Consider the following 7,263-nt stretch of genomic DNA (forward strand, 5'->3'; position numbering starts at 1 on the left):
TCAATAATTCTAATAGATATGATCCAGTCATTTATTGGAGTACAGCCAAGCACATACTTAGCAATGTCCCTATTGAGTATCACGTAGTCTTATGCCCTTAATAGTATATCATGATCATCATATGATTTGAAAAGTTCATTTCAGTCCACCTAAGTTCACTTACTCCTAAAATCTCCAGTATGCTTTATTTCCAGTCTGATAATGTCAAATTTTCCTTGGTTCATGCTTCCTATGTCTTCTTATTAAACCAAAAAGTTTTTTTTTCATTATGGGCACTTTATTTATTTATTTAGTGAATTTATATGGCATCCATCTTAATCAAAGAACACTAGTGACCATGCTTCCTTTGCAGCACCATCTCATCATCTTCAGATCTACTCACAAAAGTTGGACATCCTTCCCCAGTAACTAGAAGAGTATCTACGATGATGGGGTTCTCATCATTGGCATCCAAGCTTGTCTAAAAAATTAGCTACATCCAGCTACATTCTCAATAACAATTTTGAAGTTGTTTGCCATGGCTTTCTTCTGGGATTGATTTTGGAGATCATTCACACAGTTGCAGAACTTCACCTTTCCTCACTTCATTGTGAATTACACTTAGCTTCACCCCTATCCTCTAGACCTTATCAGCTAGGGTGGCTCTACCAGGAGTTAAAACAGTGGATGACTGAAACTATGGAGCCATGTGCATCCTTGCTAACATCAAGGTGATAATTCCCCAGAAAGGCCAGATTAGTAAACAAAAGAGGAGTGTCCCATCTCTTGTTCTCCATAAAGGGAGGTACTTCATCTTCTCATTTGCCTTGCTATCCTTCTGTCAGCACCTTTATTTTCCATTCCATTTTAAGATGGTACTTTTCCTTCTGTATCAATTACATCCTAAGTGCTATACTTCTCAATCTGACTTGCAATGTTTTGCTAATGGAGAAATTTCCATTATCAAAAATGCTTTCTACCAAAACATTGCTGCCAAGGCAGATATTTCCATGTCAACCATCTTCCTGATAAGACACAGAGTACTCTTTGGAGCCTCCTTGTGAGCTAGGAGGAAATGAGATTGATGCTTTAGTACATATAATGAATAATATCAAATTGGGGTCTCTGAAGAAGTCTGGGAATTAGATGATCTAATGGATTCCAGTGGTTGAGCAGATTGGAAATATAATAAATAATAACAAAGATGAACAGCAGGCTGAAAGTGAAGTCTTGTGAGGTGAGATGAAAGGATTGCTCGGGCTATGTCCCACTTTTGAAAAAGATGCTTTGCAACAAGCAAGCAGACAAAATCTCTCTCTGAATCATTTCAGCTGCTGCATCTTTTGCAAGACTCCCATGGCTGCTACTGAAACTGCTGCCTTCATTTTAGAAAAAATGATTATGCTTGGTGGGACTGAGTGAAGTACAAAGGTAAGATAGGTGGGTGGGATCAAAGAGATTGCAGGAATGCCCTTGAAAGAACCAGGGAGTCTTACCAACGACAAGTTGACATGGTGTGCATTTGCTAAGGCTTGACTTTACTCGGTGGTACCTAATGAAACTGTGTAGCTTCTAAGCATAACCCACATCTACGAACCACGCAGCCTGTTTCAAAGAGACTCTTCCCCTCTGCCTGCTATAGGCACTGATGTCTAAGACACAGCCTTGCTTAGGAGTAAAGTGGAGATACTATTTTGAATAACTTTTTTTCTTTTAGGAAGAATTTTAAAATGGTTCCTCCTAAGAAGCTTGGGGTTTCTTTTTTATCCAACTAAAATTGTGGTTTTTAAAATGGTAGTGTCTTAGACAGGTCAGTCTGTTCAGATGAATGTTCTTGCCCAAGCCATCCATGGAGCCTGCCTTGCTCTGTCCAGATGATAAATTGTTCATAACTGCATTTACTTGTGCTTTACGGTGTAATACTACTGCTGTGGCTATTAACTCGCCTTCTATTTTACGGTGCAGTTTAATTGCTGCTATTAAGCATAGAAGCTTTTATCCTATTTTATTTAATGTAATGTATTGTGTTCCCCTAACAAAATGTGTTGGGGAAACCTACTGAGTAGTTATATTTTATTTATTCGTAAAATCACTTTTACACTGAGAGATAGAGCCTTCAGAATGGGGTTGGGGCAGGGAGCAAAGTTCCATTATTGGGCAAACGTTAGATATGGTTTGGAGGTCAGAGAGGCCAAGAAAGGGGTAATCAAAATTTCTGTGTCTTTCTGGGTAGCTATACCAGCAACTCATTGAGTTTTTGCAGAATGTCACATCAGTTAATGGAAAAATTTTGACTATCCAGAATCTGACTTGAGAAGGGAACGATACCTTGCTAATTGGTGTCCAGTTTTGGCATGGCAATAGCCCAGAGTTGATAGGCAAATAATGGGGCTGGAATGGTAGAAGGCAAGAATGTTTCTGCATTCCAGGCTCTCAGTTCAGCAATCTGCAGGCTCCACAGTCAAGAACTAAAGCTGAACTTTTCAAACAGAATTTGGATTCTGTTGGCTTAATGTTCATCCTTATATTTTTCACTTTTGCTGTCTGAGGCATATACAGTACGTACATGCATATCCAACAGTCTGTTCTTTTTGGGATTCAGCAACATTATTTGGCATACAGAAAAAAGTAAGAAACTGTTAGCTGAAGAAACTAGAAGCTTAATCACTAATTATTAATCACTATACCTCTCCATACCTGTAATGGGAAGAAGGAATGACCTTGAGGGACAGGAGGAAGAGCTACTATCAAGACAACTGTTTGGTAAAAGAAACCTGAGTCTGGGGCAGAACTGTAACCTGAGAAAGCAACTCAGACAAGACCCTCCCTAGTTCTCAGGAAGATATAGGGAGGGAGGGGGGAACTTTCAGATGTGCAAGATTCTGTTACTATAACCTTATAATAAAAGTAGTATTGGCCTGCATGACTTTGCTTTCCTAGTCTGGTCTACTTTGAAGGGCTGACAATACTTTTCATCCTTGCAAACTCCTGCTTCAACAGTACATTGCTTTATAAACTGATGTTTGTTTTTTAAACTTCTTACCTTTCTTTTTTTTTCAGGATTTAATCAGCTCCATCCAATCACAACTTTCTCAGTCTTCTTTGCTTGTCTATCATTTATCCACTCTTCCGTTGTGTATTTGTTTTGTGACTCGATCCTTATTCATTCTGGTATGACCAAACCTGAATACACTTGCTTTTGTATTCAATCCACATTCATTTAGCATTTGACCATTTCTCTTCTTTGCATACACTTCTTACTTACCTGTGGCCAGCTGAGGCAGCTGCAGTTTGGATTCCAAAGAAGGAATGGACAACAGAAGCCAGAATGAACAAAATCAGCAAAGCTTTATTGATGAGTTCTGGATACTTACATAGGAGAGTTCCTTTCCCAACCAACTGAGGTAGACGTGAGGAGCACAGGAGAGATCAGCCATGGCAAATCCACCCATAATGGGTGGCCTTTGTTTGACAAGTTTTGTAGTCCTTGAACCTCTTCTCCCCCTTCTGGGGTTGCTTAGATTGCTTTTGAGAAAATAAATCAGGAAATAGGTAAATAGTTTACATTGTTAAGCCTTTAGGAAAATAGAACAAAAAATTACATATTTAGAAATCAACAAGGGAAGTTTACATATTAGTAAGGGTTAACTATATCACTCAGTGTCTAGGCAGTGAGCACCTAGTTAAGGCAAAAGTGGGATATAAGTATTTAATTGGGGTCAGAGCAGGAAGTTCTTTATGCCTAGGCTTATGCTGGAAATATACAGTATGTTGTTTCTTTTCAATTTTTAATCGTAAGCCACTCAGAGTTGCTGTGGAGTCAGGCAACCTGAACATGGAACCAAACAAACAAATAATAAATTCCTTGCTACTGACTATAAATGTTACCATATTTCTAGCAGTATTTGTACATCTTAAATTTCGCCACTTTTTTTCCTACCTTCTTTAAAAATATTTTATCAATTTGCACCAGTTAATTTATTTGCTCTAGCTTTTAAATCCATTTATGCATATGTTGAAGTAATTCATTTTCCCTTCGCCTTGGATACATTCATTTCTATTTCATACTCTTTGCTGTATCGTACATTTGCTGCAAATCATTTGAGTTCTCTGCAAATTAATACAGCTCTGACATGACCTCATGCTTTCCTTACATATTTGTCTATAAATACATTAATACATTAAACAATCAAAGAGATATCACAAATTGTTGTCTTATTTCCATTCATGGGTACTTTTCTCCTCATTGTATATTGCCCTTATTACATTCAACAACCCAACTTTATCTCTGCACAAATTTTTTTATAATTCATACCTATTCATTTTATCAAATGCTTTCTCTACATCAACAAGCATACTTCTTCAATCAATAAACTTTCTTTCTGATATATAATTCCCCATGATTTCAGAAAAATAAAAATCTGGTCTGTACATTACCTGCCCAGTATAAAGCTGCACTGGTCTTTCTAAATTTTACTAGTGTTACCTTTCATACCTTTTCAGTCAGAATTCTGCCAAACCAGGCATATTTAACAAACTAATTCCCCTACAGTTTTTCATTTATTCTTTGTTTAGAAAATGAGTAGCCGCATTCATTCAGTTGTGAGATGCAGATGGAGTCTTCACAAATTTATTAAAGAAGTTGCACAGTAACCTCATAAGCAAATCACATCTATATTTTATCATTTCTGTAGTTATGCCATCTATACTTATAGCCCTACATTTTTAAAAAGATTTTGATAGTATTTCCAACATCAACTTTCTCTTGAACTATGGTCAGATCAGTAGATCTCATTGTGGGCTGCTATGATAAGTTTGCCAAACATTTTGTTAATAAAATTGCTCATATTGATTCAGATCTTAAGTGTACACCAGCAGAACCTTATGAAATAACTGTCTGGAGTTTTGGGAATAGGATGGGTTATAAACTTTAGTAAATAGTTCAATTACCAAAGAAAATCTAGTGTGCTTCATATATTTAGTAAAGACTTAATTCAAATTTTATGAGAAATAAATATATATTATATAAATAAAATGTATTATGAGGAAAAAATATTTTATTTAGAGTTCCTGTAAGAATAAAGCAAATTTGGGATAGAACTCAGTTTATGATGCATGGAGTATGAAATAAAATGACTTGGGACTAGATGTTCTTAACTGTATTAAGATTAGACAGGTAAATGAGATTTTTAATGACTAAAGGAATTTCACACTAAAATGGAGGTAAAGGAAGAATTTACCAAAAATGTGTAGATACTGAGGTAACTCCACAGCCATTTGATACTGCTATAGTGGATTACTTGGATCTGAAAAGGAACCAAACAAAGAGAACTTGGAAAAAGAAAAAGGCTCAGTGATGATCTAACAGCCAGGCTTCTGAGTACTTGTTTGACAGCAAAGAAAAAATAGGTTTAAAGTGCAGAGTCAGAGAAGGAAAGCCAAATGGATCAATATTTCCCATTTTACACAATATGAAGATTAATGGAGATTCACCAGATTTCATTTTACTTTTTGTAAAAAATTAATACAGAGTAATTGATCAGTAAACTGAGGCTATTTGGAATGAGGTTTTAAAAGGTGTGGAGAGCTCACATTTACAGTGAAATGGATAGTGGAAAGAGGTTGGGTTGTTCTGAAGTTACTTATTTCAGCCAAGTGGCATAAGCCAGGCCATTCATGCTCTACCCTGCTTTTGTTGATACCTCCTGATCTGCAACTTTATGCTGAACCAACGAGATCATGGAAAACAGTTTAATCTGTGGATTAGTTTTCAGATTAGGACTGCCACTGTTCTTACTAGCAGGTAAGACGTTTCCGTTTTCATCTAAAGACTTTATGTTATATCAAGCTCGTAGGGAAAATAAAACTGTATATTAGGGTGGAGTTAGGAAAAGAATGAAACAACTTCAGTTTCAAATTCAGTCAAAGATTGAACAGGTTATTTTGCAACCTTATGCCAATGCACATGTTTACATTTCTTCTGTAGGAATCAACAGAACTCTCTTGATTCCTTCTGGATTCTATCAACTGTGTTCATTAAATCAATATGAGACTGTAGTTATGATTGACCTGCTTTGAAATTATTTCTTATAAAAATGTTCCAATGTATGTAGATGAGATGCAGAAAATGACAGAAGAAGGGAATTAGATCTATACATAGCAGGCTGAGAATTGGCTGCTTGGTTTGGCTTAATATTCTGTATTTATTTAAAAAATATTTATATGCTATCTGTCATGCAAAGCAATCCCAGGGGGTGATTTTGAAGGTACATGATATTAACTACAATAGAAAATAGAAAGGAAATACAGCACACACAAAGCAGAGCAGTAAAGCATATAATAGGCAAAAAGGGCACAGATATCTCACAAACTATGCTCAGTAGCCAGGAAATATTTAGTGTCAGTGAAAGAAGAAAACAAAATGGATGGTGATACTCGAATGCTTGCCCAGAAGGAATGGCTGGCTGGAAATACTGTATATTTCTTCAGATTGAAAATTTACAAACTCTTCTAGAGTTCCCTTAAGAGGTAGAATTGCAGTCTTGCTTGATAAGAGGAAACAGGTACGTTTCTTTAAATGTTAGATGAATCAAGGGATTGTGCTAGCTGGGAATTGTATGGCTTAAAGCAAGACTGGAAAGTTGAAAAACCTTCCCAGGAAGAGGCAATGGCAAACCACTTCTGTATTGCTGCCAAGAAAACAACATGGCCTGTAGTCATCAGAGTCAACCTCAACTTGGAGAAGACTTTACCTTTTGTAACCAAATTGGCAGGCTGTCAAGATTGCTAGGAAATAGCTATTTGTATGAGTACAATTGCATGCATGTTTATTGGGAAGTCCAACTAAATTCAGTTGGATATCCCATGTTTTTATGCAAAAAGGAAAAAATGCAACCGGTATTTAAAAGTCTGACAGGCTTAGTTGTAATCACAGGTCTGGGGTTAAAGCAAAAAGTTCAGAAGAAGAACTACAGATGTTGGAACCCATGTTTTGCATGGAAAAAGTTCCAAGTCAGAGGTAGACAAACTATTGGGGGGGCCAAAGAATAAATTACGTGTTATGTTGAGAGTCACAGTAAAAAACAAGCAATATAAGAAGAGGAAAGTGGGAAGGAGGGAGGCAGGGAACAAAAGAAAAGCATAAATTATAATTTAATTAAAAGCATGAATAAATAAAATAAATATTCTCCAGAACTGGAAAATGGGTCTGTAAGCCTTATTAGACAAGGTACACTCTCATGTATATTTAATATTGCTTAAATGTTAACTATGTATAAAATTGAT

This window comes from Candoia aspera, chromosome 3 (genome assembly GCF_035149785.1).
Source record: "Candoia aspera isolate rCanAsp1 chromosome 3, rCanAsp1.hap2, whole genome shotgun sequence".
NCBI lineage: Eukaryota > Metazoa > Chordata > Lepidosauria > Squamata > Boidae > Candoia > Candoia aspera.